Source organism: Podarcis cretensis (genome assembly GCF_951804945.1).
Source record: "Podarcis cretensis genome assembly, chromosome: 7".
Classification (NCBI taxonomy): domain Eukaryota; kingdom Metazoa; phylum Chordata; class Lepidosauria; order Squamata; family Lacertidae; genus Podarcis; species Podarcis cretensis.
Window position 1 is genome coordinate 32,165,381 of NC_137176.1, and position 22,715 is coordinate 32,188,095.

At 43.6% G+C, this 22,715-nt stretch overlaps 2 long non-coding RNA genes across 6 annotated transcripts in view; one reads left to right on the forward strand and one right to left on the reverse strand.

Moving 5' to 3' along the window:
* The window catches only part of LOC307220159, a 45,979-nt gene extending 24,499 nt beyond the window's left edge, over positions 1-21,480 (forward strand). For all 5 annotated transcript variants that reach the window (XR_013840727.1, XR_013840728.1, XR_013840729.1 and 2 more), the window contains 3 exons: positions 13,322-13,446; positions 17,455-17,537; positions 18,439-21,480. This is a non-coding gene — a long non-coding RNA (uncharacterized lncRNA). The remainder of the gene's footprint in view (positions 1-13,321; positions 13,447-17,454; positions 17,538-18,438) is intronic.
* LOC307220181 overlaps positions 1-22,715 on the reverse strand; it is a 53,861-nt gene that overhangs the window by 12,907 nt on the left and 18,239 nt on the right. The window lies entirely within an intron of this gene.

Below are 22,715 nucleotides of genomic sequence, written 5' to 3' on the forward strand. Positions count from 1 at the left end.
GTGCTGTCTGGTCTAAATAGCACCTTCTGGAGCAAATAGCAACCAGCTAGGGAATATTTCAGGAAAAAACAGACTTAGGACCTGAATCAAGACTGGGGTGCATGTTCCAGCCAGGGGCCTGTGGGAGTTTTCCCTCCAAAATAAAAGCAGCCAAGATAAGCACACTTGTTTATATAATTGACTAATGTCATATGCAGTTGGCCCTTAATCTTTATGCAGAAAAGGGTACACAGGTGGTGGTTGAGGCATATTTCTGTTCCACAGCTGAAATTCTCAACTAGTGATGGGAGAGAAATTTTATTCCGTTTGTATTTAAAGGTAAACCTACCTAATCCACACTTTCAGAAACAATATGCCAACCAAAACACAACCATTCTTTGAAATTTGCACTGTTTGGAATTTTTCAGTGCAGTTCTCCAGCCAGGTAAAGTCTACAAAAAGGGTAACATGTGCATATAAATGCATATATGAGTGAAAATAACATACAAAAACACATGTTATGGGGAATTGCTTTGTGAAAATGTATCTATTAGGAGAAATTCGCACTAAAATGCTGGTGAATTTTCACGAGAACGTTAAAAAAAGCAAATTGATGTGGAGAGCTGAGCTGAAGACTGGGGGGAGAAAGAAACTGAGAAAGACCAAAACTGACAGATTCACTCATCCCTACTATCAACCTACCTTGGCAGCAGAAGCAATGAGAATATCAGAATGGTGATGGTTGAGGACTTATCCACATCAGAGCAGTGCAGACATTCATTGAGATTCCCTGAAACAGACTACTGTAAAGCAAGATGAGACTAGCCTGTGATGGCTATTTTGTCCCTACACTGTAGGACCCTTCCAGACAACCTGTTCATTGGGCATTCATCCTGATTTGTTTGCAAGGCGATTAGACGATGTTGTGTCAAAGGGTCATTGTGCACTTTCTAGTGTGCATTTTCCCCATCCCTTTCCTTATCACTTTATGTTTATCCCCACCTTTCATGTGCAACCTGAACTTGCAATTGAATCCAGCTCCTAAACAGCAACAACCTGGAAGTGCCTAAATTAAACTAAATTCAAGGTTCGCAAGCTACCCTACGAACGAAAGCAAGCACACAGAGAATGATCACGACAGCTACTGCTGCAGGAAGGTGATATTTGAATAAAGATTCAGAGAGGGATGCTGAGAAAGAGGGGGACATCAGCCTTGAACAGATGTATTGATGTTTGATATAAAGCACAGAAGCATCTCTTAGGTTTGAAGAACATGCCATAATAATAATAATAATAATAATAATAATAATAATAATAAAAAATAAATTTTATTTATATCCCGCCCTCCCCAGCTGAAGCCAGGCTCAGGGCGGCTAACAACAATAACTAATACAACATTCTAAAATCATTTCATTATAAAATTAATTCAAATCAAATTGATGGCAACCATTGGGCTAGAGTTCTGTGAAGATTGCCAAAGGAGGGAGTCAGGCTGTGCCCTGGCCAAAGGCCTGGTGGAACAGCTCTATCTTGCAGGCCCTGCGGACAAATGTCAAGTCCTGCAGGACCCTAGTTTCTTGTGGCAGAGCGTTCCACCAGATTGGAGCCACAGCCGAAAAAGCCCTGGCTCTAGTTGAGGCCAGCCTAACCTCTCTGTGGCCTGGGACCTTCAAGAAGTTTTTGTTTGAAGACCGTAAGTTCCTCTGTGGGACATACCAGGAGAGGCGGTCCCGTAGGTACGAGGGTCCTAGGCCGTATAGGGCTTTAAAGGTTAAAACCAGCACCTTAAACCTGATCCTGTACTCCACCGGGAGCCAGTGCAGCTGGTATAGCACCATGCCTTGTGAACTTGTGTTTTCTGTTGTAAAGGTTTTTTGGGGTGGGGGTGGGGGAGTTCCTGGATGTCTACCACTCTTCCCCCCCCGGGCCCTGACAGATGACCATTATCTCCCTCACTCCCCAAGACTTCATATTCCCCACATCTTCAGCATCTTCTTATTTTTTCCCTTGTCAGTGTACTCATGGCTTGTTTGCCGCTCCAGGCATGCCGCTCGCACACTTTGGGAAGGACTTGTTGCTAGCAACAGCTTTTAAATTCCAATGCCAACCTACTGGGAGAAACTATATTTGGAATGCGCACGTGCCTGCCTTTTCATGTTCCTTTTGTGCACAGGCTGGACAGTTTGGTGCCAGCGTCTGTGTATCTGAAGCACAATCAGCTTCTTCTGCTCAGGTGCCAAAATTCCACAGCTCTTCAAAGGAGATGGGGAGGGGGAACGATATTAAAGAATTAGGTCAGTGATTAATTTAGTAAGGCTTCCTTTTTTAAAATGCAAGTTAGTTTTTTTAAAATTTTGTTCTGTTTAACAGTGAGCTCCTGCTCTGCTGAAAAATTCCACTGAATTCACAGCCAAACTACAAGTGATAGTGGTGGGATTGGGTCTTGAATTGTGTGGACTGGGGTGGAGGTGGAGGTGTGATTTAAAATGGATGGGTGGAGGGTCATTCTTCCTCAATCTAAGACACATAGCAAAAGATAGCTCAGCTGAGAGAAAGGCAGCTGAGGAGAGGGAGGGAGAGGGAGAAAAATAGGGAGGAAGGTGAAAAATCTCCCATACATGCACCTATTTTAATTTGCAACCCATTCCGCTTTACACATGATGGCTACAGATTGCGTTTAACTACATGGACCCACCTCTGTCACTTGCAACTCATCGCTGTTCAGGGTTGCGTTGTGATGCTTCTAGTGTAGTGGGTGTGCTCACATATGAGAACCCGGATAGCTCAGCTGCTTAGAGCATGGCGCTGATCACGCCAGGGTTGCAGGTTTGATGGCTCAGCTGCATATTCCTGCATTGCAGGGGCTTGGGTGAGATGATCCTTAGGGTCCCTTCCAACTCTACAAGGCTGTTGGAGCCAACTCCAGGGGGCCATGGGTGCTTGGGCACCCACAGTAATATTATTGTGGGGGCCAGGCACCCCCAAAGTCAATCAGCAAAGCTGGCAGGTGGCAGCCCCACTGCCTCCAAGAGAGAAGCAGTTCAGCTCCACCATCCGCAGCCAGTCAGTGAGGCACCCTTTTCCGGTGGGGCTCAAACACAGAGGCAGAGTCAGCCTCAGAGTCCGAGAGCCCCCCCCCCCCGGAAGAGGGTGCCTCACTGGCTGTGGGGAGGAGGAGGAGGAGGAGCTTGTATGGGAAATGCACCCAGAAGACCAAAATGTATGGAGGAGTTAGTGATCTGACAAGGTCTGCCTCTGATCCTTCCCCCTCCCATGCTCTTGTTAAGTTTTTGATGGTGTGAGAACAGTCTTTAACGTCCTGAGAACATTGGGAGGAGGCGAAGCCCCACACACAGCTGCCTTAATCAGTTGTGGAGGATAATGCTGGGTACCTTCTTTGGTGTCGGACATTGTTTTGAGAAAGTGAGGCATTGGGATGATCTAATGGATGATCTGCACCTAGCCAGTCTTGGAAGTCACACAGGCTATCTATAAAATCGGACAGTTTGGGCAGAGTTTTAAACCTTTGCCTAACGAAAGGACGTAACAGGTTGTTATTTTACGTACAGGAAATGATTTTAAACCAGGTGATTTTGCTGCTCCTCTGAATCCAAGCATATCACTGGAAAACAACATGCTGATATCTAAGCACATATTCCAGTCTTTAAAATACGGCAGCTCCTGAAAAGAATGTTGTTGGTAATGTTCACATTATTGTTATTAAGCAATCTCCCCCCACCCCCACAAGTGCTTCAGTCTATAGCTGCGGTCTCTCTCATTAACTTTGCTTCTTGATGCATTCAGTATGCAGATTCTTCCAGTGCAATGATTTCTGCACATCGCCATATGCCATGTCCCAGGAGAACGGGCAGGGCGGGGGCAAGGGGGTGGGTGGGAGGGGGAGCAGCACTAACCCTTTCTTTGATATCCAATGATAAGATGCCTGGGTATTTTTTCCCAAAAGCAGCGCAAACAGCAGCGGGTGGGCAGTGGAAGGCTGCACTTTGTACTCTTCCATTTTCACCTAATAGCTTTCATTGCACGTTGAAGCTCTGGGGGTTAGAATGACAAAGGGCAAGGAGCTCAAGAAAGATTTCTGTCTAGACCTTAAGGGTGGAAGACTCTTTGGGGAGCATTTGCTACAATGCAGAAAGCGACAGCCACTTTCTCAAGTGCAAATAGAATCGAGTGGATGCGGCGGCGGCTGTTTTTCCTGGCCTCTTACCATTTCTACTCATCTTGTTCTTGCTTAGAAGCAACTGAAAACTCCATGCTAAGACATTTCTTCCAACAGCTAACCTGGGTGTTTGCTAACAATTTTGGTCAGCTAGCAGGCTTAGGTGCCTAAAGCCTATTTAGACTGAATAAGTGCCTATGGTGATATTGAATGCAGATCAAGTTATTTGGTCATGCCTGGATTACTGGATCAGGCTGATAGCTATCTAGTCTAGTTTCCAGCAAGATGATTGGCTGGTCACAAGGAGAGAATGAAAGTGATGACCTTCTCCAGATGTTGATCCCAGAGTCAGGTACATTCAGTGAATCTGCAGCAGAGTCCCCCAAACTTGGGTCTCCAGCTGCTGTTGGACTACAACTCCCATCGTCCCTAGCTAGCAGGACCAGTGGTCAGGGATGATGTAGAATTTTAGATGGTGGGAACTGGAGACCCAAGTTTGGGAAGCCTTGGTCTGTAGTCTGTGTACACAAATTGATGAGCTCTACACTCATACAATTATTAAATGAGGGAAGAGTCTGTGTACAGAAAACCTGAACTGCATAAATCAAAATGTGCATACTCTTTTTATTACTTTTGACCAGTGTAATGTGTGATGTGCAACGGGTAAGCAAGCCTTCTTAAAGCATGGAAAGAGGATGTGTGTCCCGTGCAGCCTCTGTTGCTGCTCCCATGTCTTGCGGAAATGGCAGAGATCCAAAAATTTAACAGCTAACTTTAAGTGACACGGTGTTCAGCTGCCAGTCGGATGCTGGTAGCACCCAGAACCTTGGGTTTTTAAGGAATTCAGCCACTATGTCACGTCTTCTTCTGCATACACCTTATAAGCACAATAACTTTCCTGGTCCTGAAAGAAGTGGCTTTCTGATTCAGGACATAATGGAAATTTATTTCATTTTGTTCTGCCTTACAAAATCAGGTCAGTTGGCAACTCTAATCCTTGCGTATCTGAAATGCGCTTGAAAGTAACAGAGCTTTGCACACTGCTCCATCCCGTCCCCGAGGTCATTCTTCCCCAAATGTGTCAAACAAAGGGCCAGCTGCATTATCTGACCACAGCTTGGTTATACATGCAAAGCAAGGGATGGGGGAGGAAGAAGAGAGGATCATCTATTATTAAAGTGTGAATGGCGGAGACTTTATGGCCCACTGAACTTGTATTGTGTAATAAGAACAGAAAGAGAGGCTCTCTGCTTACCTAGTGCCTTGGGCTCATGAGGCTACATCTGAGACACAACCAGAAAAGAAAATAGGGAGAAACTGTGTTATACTGGTTGTGGCTACCTAGATGAACCTCATGTGGGTTTAACACTCCATGGGTTGTTGTTGTTTTTTTTTGTTTTTTGTTTAAAGGAGTTCTCTACCCACAGGAAATGAATTTCCACAGAGGCTAAACTATTGTGACCCTGTCAGCCAGGCGAAATAAGAATAGACTTCACCCTCAGAATTTTTTTTTTGCAAAAAGCACATTTTTAACCCTGAGTACCCATCTCAGTCACCACAAAACACTCCCAAGGAAGGGTTTGCTTCAGACATGTTGGTTTCCCCCTCAACATTAGTATAGCAAGCCACAAAGACTGCAGGAAGCCCAAGTGAATACTGACTCTCCTAAAATACATTTGGCCATCTGGCTGACTCACTGACGTGGCCTTCCCACGTTGGGACATGATTTTCCTTTCTGGCAAATGTGTTCATGGTTAAGGAAACGATATTGTGCGCAGAGGCCTTGAGGACTATTCTCTTATGCTTTTTGAGAACTGGCCTGTTCTGGGGGGTGTTGATAATAACCTCATGGATTCCACACCCCATCATCTCCTCCACAGTCATCCAGGAGATTGCGGTGGTTCAGGGGGACCAATTCACATGCAAAGACAGCAGCCGGTATGGAAAACCTGGATATTCCTTTATCAAACCTTTATAAAGTCTTCTTGCCCAGCATGGCCTTGAATGCCATTTGCCTAGGCTTTGCCCTCTGCCACAGTCTTTGGATTCTCACCATGTACTCTGCATGATTCAAGAGGGAGCTAAAAAAAAAAAGATTTGCATTGATTTGTTCAATGCAAGTTCCACCTGGTCATTCAACAGTTGAAAAACTGGGAGCTCAGTGTGCATCTTTTCCTGTTCCCTCTTCATGCCATTTTCCTTGTGTATCATGTCTATTAGATTATAAGCCTGCAGTGAAGGGCTGATTTGTTTTTAAATCTTTGTACAAGTCACTAGGATGCTTAAGCACTTTATGATGTTGATAATGAGGAAGCAGTTGCATATGATTGTCCTTCAGAGGTAATTGGTGCTAATGTACACTAACATTGTACACAATTGGATCAACTTGTGTGGAAGATTCTGCAGAAGAACTGCTACTTCTCATGCATGGGTCATAAGTGTGGCCAAGTCCTTAGGTGTGGACCGGTGAATATGTTTAAACTAGCTCAGGGTATTTTACTTGCAGGTAGGGATGGAGGAGAAATTTGATTTTGCTTGCATTTTAATGAGAACTACCTAATTCAGACATCTCAAACCAATAGGCAAACGCAAACCCAGCTATTCTTTGAAATTTTCATTTCTCCGAATTCTGCAATACAGTTCTCCAACCAAACAGTATGACCAAAAATGCATATACTGTGGAAGGGAGAGTTCATAAAAATGGTCATCAGTGAAGATTACATTCAAAATGCATTATAATAGAGAAAACTGCTTGTAAAATATTCATATTACTCAGAACTGCATAAAAAAAAACCCCACACTAAAATGGAGAAAAGCAAACTAAAATGTTGACGAATTTTCATGAGGATTAAGAAAAGAAAAGAAATTTCAAATTGCTGTGGAAACATTGAAAACTGAATTTAAGACTGGAAAAATGAGAAACTGACAGATATTCCCACCCACCCCCTTGCAAGTGTATCCGCTTGATCCTTTGAGGTGCACTATGCACATGACATCCGACTTTCGTGCATGTCATTCCTATCTGGACATCAGACTTCTTGAGCAGGTGCTGAAATGTCAGGTGCTGCTCAGATGGCTCCCTTCTCCAAATCATGAGACAGCGCTTTGTGCGTGGAGCTTCTTTCGTAAAAACAAAACACTATTCTATTGGCCAAAGACCATTACAATATGAACCATTCAAGAGAGGGAGCAGAGGTCTGGCTTCACCCTACTTCCACCCGAAGCCCAACATGCTGGGGCAAATAAGCTCATAGTGTCTCTGGGCCAATGGATCCAATGGATCAGGGAATGTATGCATTTAGGCACAAAATTCTAGTCTGCAATTCTAAACTTACTTGGTAGTATTTTCCTTTGAAATAAGTAAGATGTGCTCTCTAGCATTCGGGCCCTGAATAACTTTAAAATGTCAAGAGCCTTGGAAGAGTATAATAAATGCTTTTAGAATATATTTGGGGAAGGATCTGCTTGCAACGGCAGCAAGCCTAAATAACAGGCCCACGGGCATCTCGAAGAGTCACGGCAGGTTGTCTGCAATTTAAAGAGCAACATATGAAAATAAATAGCTTCAGATTGGTCAACCCATGCTCTTGCCATTATGTAAAACATATGCTACTTATACAACATTTGCATGTAAGCTCATACATTTTGGTTACACATGGGTTATCTTGGAACCCTTAAGGCCCCTACCCTATTTGCAAATATTTGATTTAGATGGAGGCAAAGCTATCATGCAAACATAAACATATGCGGAATGGCGAGGGTAGTCAAAAATACAAATTGGCTTCTCTATTGTTAATTCACTTCCTGTTTCATGCATGTAGCTATCTGTCTGGATGTCTGTCTGCTTATCTCTCTAAGTACCCACATTGCTAGGTGTTAGTGATACAGTGGTACCTCGGGTTAAGAACTTAATTCGTTCTGGAGGTCCATTCTTAATCTGAAACTGACCAGACTTTTGGTTCTTAACTCAAATCATACTGCAGTATGATTTATGGCCTATTTACATTCTTCTTCTTGGATGAAAACCTTTAGAAATGTCCTTCCCCCCCACCCCGTGCGTTTAATTAGGGTTGCCATATTTCAAAAAGTGAAATTCCTGACACCCACAAAATTGTTCAGCTTTTTTTAAGGAAACCACCAAAAGCAGCTGTTTCTGCTGCTTTTTCCATTACGTTGCCATACATCCGAGTTTTCACCGACATTTTGACATTTTGGCAAAATTCCCCCCTGCCGCCATTTTTACACCCGAAAACCAGGGCATGTCAGGGATTTTCCTGACGTATGGCAAGTCTAGTTTAAGTTTTATTCAGAATAGACCCATTGCAGTTAATCAACATGACTAAGTTAGGTCCATTAATTTCAATAGATATACTCTTGAGTAAAACCCTATGTATCTGGTTTTTTTCAATGGTTGACAAGCTTTTTTAGTATTTTAAAATATTTTGTAAGTTGCTTTAAGACATTTTTGTGCTGGCAGTTGTGGAAACTAGGCCTCGGCTAGGCCTGCTTCACAGGTAGGCACAGAAGGTGATTGGCAGCTGGGAAGCCTTGCCCACCTGTCAAAGTGGCCCACCAGGGATGAGTGATCTAAAGGTCTGACCGGACAGGCTAAAACGGTTCTCCACCCCTGCTATAGACCTCTTGCTACGTCTCTCCCAATACTGTTGCACTCTAAGCTGTTCTGCACCCTTGCTCCCTCTTTTGCAGCTACAGTAAACATCGAAGTATGTCCCCCAATCTGCCATGGCGGTGATCCACATCTAGCTCATCCATGTTTACATCTGGTCAGGCTGGAAGAGGGAGGCAAGGGGAATGTTTAGTTACATCTACTTTTCTAATTATTTTTACAAACTGAGTATCCATCACAGAGACAGAAATGGCTCTCACCTCTGTCACGTTTGCTCATGATGACGTACTGTGGCAAGCTGTTACATATGTAGAAAACAGGATGGCAAGAGCCCCCACTTCCCGCCCTCAGTGTAAATCTGCCTGAGTATTACTAAAGAACTATAGCAGTAATGATGCTCTCCCCCTGCCTTCCTCTCTTTCCTTCCAGATGTTTTTCCTTTTATTTTCATTCAGGGATTGTCACTGTTTCCATAACACAGTAAATCAGATTATTCTTTTGATTCCTTCCACAAGTATAGGGCTCTGAATCCTGTAGTGGCTAGTGAGCGAGAAACCCACTGGAGTCCTCTATATATGTTTACTTAGTCTCAATGTAAAAACATTTTTTAAGCAGGCAGACATCTGCCAGAGCGGGTAGTCTTTTCATTGATTGCTGCTATAGGAGCCCTGGAGACAGCAGAACTGATCCACGCTGAACTAAAGTTTCCATAAATCTGCCAGGCCCAAATCCTCCAGTGGCCTCTCATCCGGCTGCTTAGAGCTTGTTTCCTTGCTTTTGATCCATGCTGGTGCCAAGTTCAAATAAGCCTCCTCGTTAGCAGAATCCTTGAAACTAACACCCTGGCCCTAAACCTTTTGGAAACACCGAAGTCTCTTCCTTCTGTTGAATGCCTTCCTCTATTCAAATGGAAACCAGGATTTTCTTAATGGGTTTGGGCCCAAGATGCCTGGCTCAATTGACCTGTCCTTCCCTGCTGAAGGCAGTTTTCCTTGTGTGTCCTGGAGAGATCACCCGCATGCTGCTCAAAATCTAAACTGGAAGGAATTTAATAGATGTGGAAGATCCATCTGCTAAGATCTGTTTCTTATGTGTCACACAGAGATTAATCTCTGCTCCAGAAAAAAAAGTGCACCCTTTCAATGTATGCAAAACTGTATAAGCATTGGTTTCCACCGCAAGCGCTCAGATGGGGAAGAAACTGCCTAGGCAAGAGATTAAGGGGAAGTATGATATGGAAAGGGCTTTCAGTCACATAGAAAATGCAGCAAACCCCCTTTCTGTTGCCCCAGCGGCAGGACTAGAACAAATGGGTAGAAATTGTGGGGATGCAGATTTAGGGTAAACATTAGGCAAGTGTTTCTTTCTAATAGCAAGAGCCGTTCACAGCGAAACAGACCATCTTGGGAGCTGATACACTCTCCTTCCCTGGAGGCAGAGGCTGGGCAGTCATCTGTCAGGCATACTGGAGCTGCATCCTGGATTGTAGGCTTAGACGAGATGACATCCAAGATCCCTTCCAGATCTCTGATTCTATGTTTTCTGGAAAGCCAACAATCCAATCCGTAAATAACCAGTAAAAAGTGGGTTTCCAGTACCCTGTGATTGGACCTTACATAGCATCAGTAATGTTTGACAGGTGAATCATGGAGGATTGGTGGGTTGTAGGGGAAGTTTCTGTCCTGATCTTTACCGAAGTTTTTAATCAAAAGATAACACAGAGATGAGGAAAGCAGAAATATACCGCCTAATGCCTAGCATTAAAAAATAATAATAATGTGAAGGCACCCAAGGATTTCAGCTTCATTTGAAGAATGTATTTTGAAGAATGATAAAAGTTTGATCATATTTAATTTGCTGGGTGTGTATGTGCCTTTTGTCTATTCAGGATTACATCTTCAATATGAACAATCAAAAAGATAAACAAACACATAAATACAAATACAAAAACCCTGAGAGCAACTGAGCTGAGGTTCTCACGTAGTTACAATACTGCAGTAAAATGCCATCATATTTGCTACCAGAACACACGAGGATCATTAATACTGGGCCCATTTGTTTGCAATTAATAAAACAGCTGTCCATAATATGACCTTTGGGTGATCTTGAGATATTTTCTGTTAGCCGAAGGCGCAGACCTTCAAAGCCGTCTTGTGCTATCCCTCAGTAGAAAGAAAGTAGGATTAAGAATCTCGTTTAACAGACGGGTGAGATGAAGTTGCCATTTGGGATCACATGAGGCCCTTGCTTCCTATGGATATATCAGAATCTATTTAGAGGACCCTGACACCTGCAATATTCCAAACAGTAGATGGTAGATTCATAAACAGAAGATGGCATGAACAACAGAGAGCCAGCTATTGCTTCGCAGCTCTCCCATCTGTCATGCTTTTCTGTGCCATCAATTATGGACAATGTCCAGTCATCTTGATGGAGCAGATTGTTCCGCTTGCTCAATAGCCAATATGGATTTCTGGTCACGAAGCTAGCTGTACTAGAAAGATAAATTTATGAAAGGTATCATCATTTACTGCTGTTTCCTATTCAACTTGCTACAGGAAGCATTCAGGAAAGAAAATGGAACCAGTTGCAAAAATGTGGGAAGGGCCTCTCGATGATGGAACAGGGGAAGGAGGCGGAATCAAGAAAGGGTTGGGGAAAGCCGAAGGGCAGATGAGCCCAAAGAGCAAAACTTCAAGATGATTTAGTGCAAATTAGATACTCTGTAACTCCCCCCCCCAAGGGTGGTGCCCTAGGCTGCTATTCAGCGCATACTTGTGAGTGAAATGGATATTCTAATCCAAGTAACTGTCGTCTAGAGTTAATTCTGCCATAATAGTGACAATAAAAATCTGATATTCCTCCTTCCTTCTCCTAGTCCTCAAGCCCATTGAATCCTGCTATACTGCATGATCAGACTGAACAGAATAACACGATTCTTCTCGTACAGAAAATTGGGTCCAATCAGTAGTTATTTGCATCTATCTCTGTTGATGTGAATCTTAAGTCTAATACCTCATGAGGGCTTTCATTATTATTTTTATTTTTTTAAAAAGAGACCGTTTTCTATTCTAATATTTGGGAATCATGACTAGACTTTTAAAAGCTAGTGTGCAGGACAATCTGGTGTGTGCAATGTTTCTGTGTGGAGACTTAGGGCTGGATTCAACTAATGAGTCCCACTAGAGAAAGCCAGCGCAACATCTTCCACTGGTCCAGTGGAGCTTTCTGACCGTCCTGTGCCATCCAAATTTGCTTAAGAGTGTGTGTTGGGGAACCAGCAGAACAGGGTGGAGAGGAGAGAGAGAGATCATTCCATCTGGCAAGCTGCCATGGTTGCACTGGTGGTACAATTTCCTTAGCACTACATTAAATTCCTTCCATTATCTGGATGGTGGTTATCTAGGCAAAGTTTCTGGGGATTTATCAATGGCCAGGGAAAAACCAAGCTCCATTTTATAGATACAGCTAGAAAATGTTGCTATCCCCATGCAAAGTATCCACACAACATAAGATGAGCCTGCTGGACCAGGTAAATGGCTTGTCTAATCAAGCATCCTTTTCTTAACTAGATGTCTATGTGAAGCCCACAAGTGGGGCCTAAATGCAAGACCAGCTTCCAGTGTATGGTATTCTAAATCATCCTGCCTCAGACACGGAGGCACTTACATGCTCCCTCCTAAATGTCTGCCAGACTCTACTTCAGAGATGGTCCCAAGATGAACAATGAAGAAATTCCTGCTAAATTGGACAGTGGAAAGTGATGAATGTGGAAGACATTTTTCGTACGCAATGTGGCATTAGCGCACATATCTATTTCTATCTAGCATGACAAAAGGTATTCCTTTAATATATATGATATTTACCACATCCTGGTGATGTTTTGCTTCTTATGGATCTTCAAGACCTGGTCTTGAACAACCAGAGTAAATGTCTTCATAGTTTTCTGTGATGAAGCATTCACACACAGAAGTCATCACAATGTTGCGGTCATCAAATGATTGACATGCATATGTGAACTTGCTCCTAATGATAATGACAAAAAAACTCACCTCATGGTAATAAACTGACAGCTGCATTTGTAGGTCATATGTTCTAGATCAGGTTTTATAGTATTTTTTATTTATTGTTGTTGGTTGATTTTTTTTAAAAAAAATATCTATTCTTATTTTATGGTATTATTGTGCTGATAGGTGCCACTGTTTGTTTTTATTGTACTCTGGGATCTCTGGCAATGAATGGCGGGTAAGAAATGCTTTAAATAAATAAATACATGCTGCTCTGAAATATTAAAAAACCTCTCATTTGAGGATTATGCAAAGGTATACAGCCAAAATCAAGTAAACAGGCCATTTATAGAATTGATAGCCAATCATACAGTGACTGCTGGCAGGGCTGTTTTACAACATTTTCAGGTCATAATTGACTGTCACTTTAGCGTGGAATGAGCCTCAATTACGGCACAGAGATTATGGCTCTTCCTAAAGAATTCAATACTGCCTTTGCTTTAAGAGTTTGCTTTAAACTCTCCATTACAGGATAATGGCCTGCACAACCGCAGCATCAAAGATAAAAAACAAAAGGGGGAAAACAACAGCAAGCCAGTTCCTTTCTTACCTTTGCAGAGGAAGACAAGCCAGAGTAAAGCAACGTTTGTGCTAAGGTTAGAATGGGAAAACTGGCATATAACTCCTGTTCTTTTCAAAATTTTGTTGTGCATTGGTTCTTCTGAGTAGCCTTTTTAAGAGACAGAATAACTCATTCATTTGTCTGACGTCATGTACAGATCATTGTATAAACATCAATAGCTGCTCGGCAAACCTCTGGACTGCAACATGCTCGCTCTCTCTCTCTCTGTGCATGTGTGTCTGTGTGTGTGTGATCCAGTTGCCTCTACTACTCAAGCAGCTATTGATTGATTAATCACAAGGCCAGAACTGGAGCTGCTAACTGATGATAATGACCTGAACTGCAGGGCCTGCATCTGATATGGGGTCATGGAGACAGGTTGAGGGTCCTGTTGGTGCACCACTCACCTTGCTGCCCTACAGCCTCCCCGACTGAGTTGGCCAAGGCTGTCTTTGATGTGGTTTTGGAGGAACCTAGGGCTCTCATCCTGGTTGACTTCAATACCTATGCCTTGGTTGCCTTAGGGCCAGCTCAGGCTTTCATGGCAATCATGACACTGTCTCAGATGGTCATTGGTTAGTCCACCTCCTGGCAGGATTCAGAGTTTTGGTGGCAGTCCTACCCTGCAGAAGTCCACCCCACCCTAGACACCATTCATGCAATTAGCAATTGTGTGAACGCTTCCTTTTTTAAAAGCAAGCAGTGGTGGAGTGGTTGCCCAATCCAGCTGTAGGGGTGTAGGAGGTTTTCAACCTCTTGTCTTCAGTTGGGGTCCTAATCCAAACCGGGGCCTTGCCAGTTTGCATTGGAAGGAAAGCTCCCATTCATGCCAGTAGAAGCTGCCCTTCCAATGCAAGTAAGCGCCGGAGAGGTTGGAGAACCAGATCAGGATCAGAGCAGGGGACAAAAGGTTAAAACCTCCTACCTGTATACTTCCTAGGGTTCTGGTCTGGATTGGGGCCCCAATACCCGCTGTTCACTTTAAAAAACCAAACAACCATGGAATTGCTGGTTATGTGACTAGCATCATGTCTGGTATGGCACAGAGTCTGAGTATCTGTTTCTCCTAGAATGGGGTGTGGTGGTCAGCACTCTCCTGGTTTTTAAAAAAATAAGTGGGCGACCTTTATTTTATGAGCTTTGGGAATTTGAAAGAATTTGGGGTCAAGGTTGTATGGTAGGCATACTTTTCCCACTGGAGGATTGAAAAAAACACACACACAAGGCCAGGGACGCAGTTTGGTTAGGGAACACAGGAGGCTCCTTGGTACAGAACTGTACCATTGGACCATCCAGCTAACTGGCAGTGGCTCTCCAGGTTTTCAGCCAGGAGCCTTTCCCAGACTTGTTGGGAGATGCCAGGGATTGGACCCAGAGTCTTCTCTGTGTAAAGCAGATGTTCTGCCACTGGGCTGCAGTCCCTTCCCCTGCCCTCCTCTATGTACACAACACAATGGTTATTTCAGTCCTGGTCAGCGTGGTGTGGTGGTTAAGAGCGGTAGACTCGTAATCTGGGGAACCAGGTTCGCATCTCCGCTCCTCCACATGCAGCTGCTGGGTGACCTTGGGCTAGTCACACTTCTCTGAAGTCTCTCAGCCCCACTCACCTCACAGAGTGTTTGTTGTGGGGCAGGAAGGGAAAGGAGAATGTTAGCCGCTTTGAGACTCCTTAGGGTAGTGATAAAGCGGGCTATCAAATCCAAACTCTTCTTCTTCACTCACAAAACACGCAGCCTAAAATCGCCACTTGGTTACACAGGCCTGCCTGGAGGGCTTTTGCTATTGTAGCACTTCCACGGCAGTATCATTTCGTAGGCAGAACAAGGGTGTCCTGGCTGCGCTTGCCCCAAAGTGGTGTAACATTGCTGTTGGGAGCAGGTTCCTCTTTCACAGGATTAACAAATACTGGATATCAGGTATCAGATGCCAAATACTGAATTTCAAATATGTGTCGGAGAGCTGACACCCAAGCCTGGAAACATCTGCGAGTGCAAATCTATTTCAGCACTAATTACCATCTCTTCTGGATTGCACCAGCTTTTTTCAGAGTCTTTCTTTGTACGCTGCACCGTGACCTCGGCGATTCCCTTTGCTAGAAGCAAGCTAGGTCAAACACAGTGCACATGCGGGAATTGTCATCAAAATCTAGTTCCTTTCAGCGCTCCATAATGAATTCACTATGTGGCTGCCAAATTCAGTCCTATTATAGGCAAAAATATGTCCACAGCCACTCTCCAAAATAGTCCCATCATGTCAGTTTTCTCGTCTTAATTTATGGCACTTGTTTTCTGACTCCATGCGTATTTATGTGCAGCTGGGACTCTTGCTCTAGCACAGGCCAATTAATCTGGCAAAATTCCTTTTAAGTGAGTTCTCCACTTATTCTGTATTGTATATATTGTGCATTCACAGTCGGTTCTCAGGCCAAACTTGCTACGATTGGAATGCACAATAGCAGGAACTCCCAGAGTTTCTGCTTGAATGTTACATTCACGAGTGATTCCATCTGCTTGCAAGAAAAGAAAAGAAAAGAAAAGAACTGTTGTTGCGTGTTCAGACCCTGAAACCTCCCCCCTAAATAAATCCACACATGACTCAAAATTTTGGTTTGGTTTTTGGCAAAATTTAGGCCACAACTTTATTGATTACAGAAAGCGACTGGTTGCATAGGCTCTGGTTCGACTAGCTCCCTGCCATGCAGGTAGCGCTGACCCAGGGTTCTAGCATAGGTCAGCCAAGGGTGAACACCTGGATAAGCGGAAAGCCAGGAACGGGCTAAGTCTGCCACCCAAATGTCCCCCTGGACTCAGGCACGGGCAGAACCCCCTCTCAGGGGTTGACCAAACCATCGAGTCCCTAGATTCCTTTAATGGAATACCCATCACATAGGGATGGTGAAAGCGTTCTCCCATCCCTATCACCTGAACCAGAGCCTATCCACAACCTTACAAGTTGTGACGATTTGCTACACGGCAGGCGAAACCCAAATGGCAACAGCCAATCAGCCACGTGGGAAAAATTCCTGCCGTGCCCCTGTCCCAACGACAGACGACACACGACAACATAGCAAGGTCAAGCACAAAGCCCTAAAAGTAGGGGGAGGTGGGCGGGTGTTCTGAATGCATGCACTGAAAGAGGAAGCTCTGGGTCACATGCATGGGCATAAATAGGTCCCTTAAACCGTTTGAACTGTGTCCCATTGGCCAGATTGTACCCAGCTTCAAGGGACCTACCAATCGGGTGTTGTGGCTGACCAATCATACCCACGAACAACACAGGGTGTCGGTTTGCCAGGTCTCACTGCAATATGTGCCCTCTTTAAGGGAGGACCCGATTTCTGTAATTTCTTAGTCTGTTATGACTTGATTCTTACTGCAGACTAAAGGTAATATGTTCAGCTAAATCCCAGGGTAGGTAGCTTCAAAATCATAAACACTCAAACCTTTGGCTAGTAGTCATTCTCTTTTAGCCCTACAGCTTCATCCATAAAATGAGAAGAATAGTGGCCTATCTGAAAGGGTTGTTGTGAAAATAAATGAAGTAATATTGGTAAAGCAGTTAGTATGCTTAAAAATGTAAACAGAAATGATTATCGAGGGTCAGTACGGCCAAATAAGAAAGGGTACAGGTAAATAAGGGGAAATAGGAGTGTATTGGCAAATGTATATGATTTTGAGATTGTGAACAAAAGAAGAGGGAAGCAAAGCCCTGCTCTTTCCTTTTGCAAAGCTGGGCTTAGTAACCACGAGGGCTTAATACTTGATTTTAAAACCAGGGCTGTCATCCGAAGGAATCAACATTCTTTGCCAGATCTCAGATGGAATGGAATCTTTCGACTGTGCCCCTCACTCCGTAAATCTCCGCATCACATTCCATTTCCTCTCTGGCCCACTAATAAGACCAGCCGCAATGGTTGAGATGCAATGTTAGCTGCTGGAAATGCTTTAGGAAACATTGGCAGCATCTTTATTTTTAAACATGGCTCGCACTGTTTCTGCTAATTACATTGGCCATATTAATGGCACAGACTGTTCATTTTCAGGCGATGCTGAAAAGACTACCTAGAGAGGCGTTATTCTCCCCAGCACGGTGTCAGATGTCACCTGGTAGGATATTAAAACCAAGGTGAGATCGTGTTGAAAAATATTTTCTTTTACTGTACAGTAACTCATAGAGCACTGTTGAGTTCAAGAGAAATCCCTTTGCTGGAGAAACGTTAATGCAGGCTGCCAAAGGGGAGAGATTTTTCCACAGTTCACAGTTAGTGTAAGCCTTCACTACCACAAGACATGCTGTCCTGGAATGAACGGCCCTTTTAATTAGAGCTGAAGTTCATCGTTTCATACCTCTGCTAAAAAGACAATCAAGTTAGAAAAGAGAAGCTTTGATTCTCCTACCCTTGGCTTAATTTCTTTTTAACACAAGCACTAATTGGGTTTAAACAAACCAGGGTAGCACATAATAGATTTAACAGACTTTATTTCAGTGAGATGAGACCAAATTTGGTGTATTCAGAAAACACAGGCTCCCTGCTTTTATGAGGTAATTATGACTTAGTGTTTACTGTCTCCCTGATGAGGCTGTGGGCTGCTTTTAAAGTGGCTCTGGGATGAATCTCAGAAATACAATTTACAGTCAGTCCTTTTTGGCATGTAAAACACGGGGGGGGGCATCTATCTATCTATCTACCATCTATCTATATCTATCTATCTATCTATCATCTATCTATCATCTATCTATCTATCTATCATCTATCTATCTATCTATCTATCTATCTATCTATCTATCTATCATCTATCTATCTATCTATATCTATCATCTATCTATCTATCATCTATCTATCTATCTATCAATCATCTATCTATCTATCTATCTATCTATCTATCTATCTATCATCTATCTATCTATCTATCTATCTATCTATCTATCTATCTATCTATCACTATCTCCCCAGCAATTTTTCTTCTGCATTTCTTCACTCTTGCTTTTCTCCAAAACAGTGCTGATAATTTTCTTTCTCCTATAGAAAACATTTGCTGCCTCATCAGGAACAGTTTTTTCTTCTTCTGAAGGCAAGAGTTGTGAGGATGTGTGTAGAGGACAATATTTTCCCTTGCAGCAGATACTCAAGAGTTTACAAGGGTAAATTCCTCTTGCTTCCATTTAGAAGCAGCCATCAGCTGATAAAAGTGTGAAGGCTGGGTCCTTTGGCAGTAAACTCGCTGCTCCCTTTCATTCAGTTCCAGCTTCCATTGGAACGAAGTATCTGGCTAGATGTCTTGGAATGTCTTCACAGTTGCTGCGGCAGTGAAGGTCAACCTGACCTGCGCTACAGCTCAATGGCCTGAAAATACGTCTACATATAGCTTCAAGAAGCACAACACTGTTCTGTTCTTGCTTTTACTACATTGAACGATCGTGGAAACTTGGTGTGAACAGAGCAAGGCACTTGTAAGATAGGGTTGTCTGGATTTTCCCGGAAATATCCGGAATACTGCAGTCTGCAGCACTGTCTGGGTGGAAGAGGAAAAAAAGCTCAACAACTTTGGCAACAGTTTGAAATATGGCAACACTATGTGAGACAACCAGAAGCAAATACCTGCAAATATTTGAAATGGGCACTAATTTCAACTGTTGCCCTTTCAGTTTTGAATGCAAGTTTTGGAATTTCAGAAATTGAAGTGATTCCTGTCATTTGGTGAACAGATGTATGGAAAGAAGCACCTCTTTTGGATTGCAGCACATGTTCTACATGCCTTTGGCTCCCTTTTTCTCCAGAGTTGTGTCCTTATTCTTGCTCCACAACGCCTTCTGAGTTGGTATGCTCTGTCACCACAGGCAAAACCATCAGTGCTCCACACAGCAGACCCCCCTTGTTCAACGATCCTGTGGAAATCGCTTGTTATGTTGTTCAAAGTGCAAATGCAGAACTGGGCAATGGGCCTTTAAAGGGAGATCAGAGTAGGCTGCAGGTCCAGACCACCTAGCCCTCATAAGGCATAGTGTGCTGCTGAGACAGCAGGTCTCTTGGGTGAGTTCTAGCGAGCACCTGTTCAGCATCTTGACATACCAAGGTGTGTCTGGTGTGATCTGGTCCTGCCTGTTGTGCCATGCCTTGCCTATTGTGATCTGACATAGCCTGTCTTGACTTTGCTCTAATACATGTGACTCTGCTCTTCTGGATGTGACCCAGCTCATCCAGTAAGTGCCACATCTTAAACCAGCTGGGAGCCATGAGCCAATCTGGGCCAGGTCAGGGCTATATTAAAATTTAAACCCACCATAATTGCTTGGGAGAAGAGAAACATCAGACCCTCCAAGTATCCCTATTTTCCAGGGACAGTCCCAGATTTACACAAGCTGTCCTGGTTTCTGATTTGATCCTTGAATGTCTCATTTTCCCATAGAATGTCCCTATTTTCAGTGGAGAAATGTTAGAGGGTATGGAGTTATACAACCCTCAAGCCAAGGAGATAAGTAACTATACAACCTCTAGAAAACATCTGAAAGCAGTCCTGTTTAGGGTCGTTTTTTATTTTTAATGTTTTGTCATGTTTTTATATATGTTGGAAGCCACCCAGAGTGGCTGGGGCAAGCCAGTCAGATGGGTGGGGTATAAATAATAAAATTATTATTATTATGGAATAGGACAGGAATAGGCAACCTAAGGCCTGGGGGCCAGATCCAGCCCAATCGCCTTCTCAATCCAACCTGTGGACTGTCAGGAAATCAACATGCTTTTACATGAGTAGAATGTGTCCTTTTATTTAAAATGCATCTCTAGGTTATTTGTGGGGCATAGGAATTTGTTCTTTCCCCCCCCCCCTTCAAAATGTAGTCCGGCCCACCACATGGTCCGAGGGACAGTGGACCGGCCTGCAGCTGGAAAAGGTTGCTGACCCCTGGAATAGGACATCCCTATTTTCATTGGAGAAATGTTGGAAGGTATGCAACGTGTCTGCTATTGTTATGTTTTTTTCTTTTACACAGAAAAGTTCTGTAAAGTTCTGTGTGCACTGTGATGGTACCAAATAAATAAAAGGTCATTATTGCTTATTATTTGAGGAAGGGCCTCTACAGCATGCAGAAATTCAGGAGTTCAATCCCCGGCATCTCCAGGTATGCATGGGGAGAGACCTGCCTGAAATCTTGGAGAGCTGTTTCTGGTCAGTGTAAACAATACAGGACTCGATGAACCAAATATCTGACTCTTCATAAGGCAACTTCCCATGGCCCTGTGCAATTTTCACACCGAACGCTCAATACAAGTTTTGTACCTGCAATTTGAATGGAAAACCAATAGATAAAATTTAAAGTGACTTATCTTGCATGAGAAACATTCTCATTTCCACCCAAATGGCATATGCAAGAAGGCATTTAACATTGTCCATGTAAATGTCCCAAGAACAGGCAACACAAGGCAAAGTCATACTTTCTGTCTTGGCAGCAGACATGAGGGGAAGAGTTTGTTTAACATTACATTTTTCTCCATGGGAATCATTTATGGGCTCATTCCCATGAATGAAAATGGTAACATCAGAAGCAGAGCAAAGAATCCTTCTTGACAGTCCTAATGTATCTCAGGGAACCCTATATGCTTGATGATGCTATTTGGAATTGGGAACGAAGATTAAATGAGTGACATGATCATTACTTGGGCTAGGCAGTGAAAAGGTATCCTAGAGCAAGCAAATGAGCAGACAGAAGGAAAAGAGCCAAGGATGAAATGTTGAGACAGCCCACATGAGATTTAAAGCTACTACCAGGGAGGAGAAAGAGGACAGTAGAGGAGACAAGTAGAAAATGCTAGAGAGGCTCTGGGACCTGCTTTGTAAAAGAGAGCAAAGGGAGGAGGTTATAACCCTTGCACTCAGACTGAGGAAGGGAAGGCATTTAACCAACTGAAATGAACTGTTGTTAACTATTATTTACCAATATGGGCACTAACCAATTTTCTCTGTCTCTGTGAAAGGGAACAAATTGTGCAGACAGATATTGCCTCAAAAATTTCCATTTCATAAAATAATGCACTACAGGGTTTTTTTTCTATTTTAATAAAACTAGTGCTAGGCCATATCCACATATGGGATAAATGTGTAGGGAAAGGGGTAAGGAGAGAGGTATACTTTTCTTCACTGCATGCATGGGCATGCAGTATAGATAACAGGTACCCGGTGGGCTTGTATGCTCACTGTAGTAAAGTGACCTCTCTTCCGCTCTGAGTTGCTATACGTGGGTTTGCCTGCCTACAGGAAGTGCCCTTCCAACCCTTTTACAGTGGCGTAGCATGGGGGGTGCAGGGGGGGCCGGCCGCGCCGGGCGCAACATCTGGGGGTTAGGGAAATCCACGGGTTAGGGGGCGCAAATCCACAGGTTAGGGGGCGCAAATCCATGGGTTAGGGGGCGCAAATTACTTGCCTTGCCCCGGGTGCTGATAACCCACGCTACGCCACTGCCCTTTTAGTCAAAATGTTCTCCCCTGACGGTTCACAAGTAGCACTAGTGCACAGTACTGCTCTGAAATGGAGCACAAAGGGGTTTGGGAGAGGGATCTAGAGAGAGGGAGGGAGTACTTCTGGACTGTCACTGTTTTTGGATGAGATTCAATCACATCCCTGCAAATTCAGCTTATAGTTGATAGGAGGTTTTGTGCAACAAACTCACTTCACCAAGAAGACTGAACTTTTTGTGATAACAAAAGTGATGGGGGAAATGCTCTGGAAAGCATTTTGGTTTGGCATGATGTCATCTAGCTTCCCTGCAAACAAATGCTCATTAAATAGCTAACCTTGCCTAACCACTGTGCAAAGCAAATCTAGACGAATCCTCAAAAATCAGGTTGTCTGGAAGCACCCAGAAAGCGAAGGCACATTAGTGAGCTTTCTTTCAGTATTTGATGCTTGAAGCTGTTGCTTCATGTTTGCTAGGATAACACAGTTGGTAGAACATGAGACTTAATCTCAGGGTTGTAGGTTCAAGCCCTGCATTGCCGGGGGTTGGACTAGATGACCTTCGTGGTCCCTTCCAACTCTACAATTCTATGATTCTATGTTTCTTCACAGTAAGACTGTTCTTGCCAGTATTACCCAATAAGTTCTGTTTTATGAGGTGCCTGGGCTATGTGCTCCACGTCTGGTATCAACTCAGTCAGTGGGATGTCTAGGAGAAAACTTCCAGTGCTTGGGGCTGTGCTTTGCAATGCTGAATGGCTTTAAAAATATATATATTTGGTTTAAATTATGGTCTCTTAGCATGTGCGCACACAGAGTCCCTTGAGAGACTGGTGACATTTTGCAGCCACCC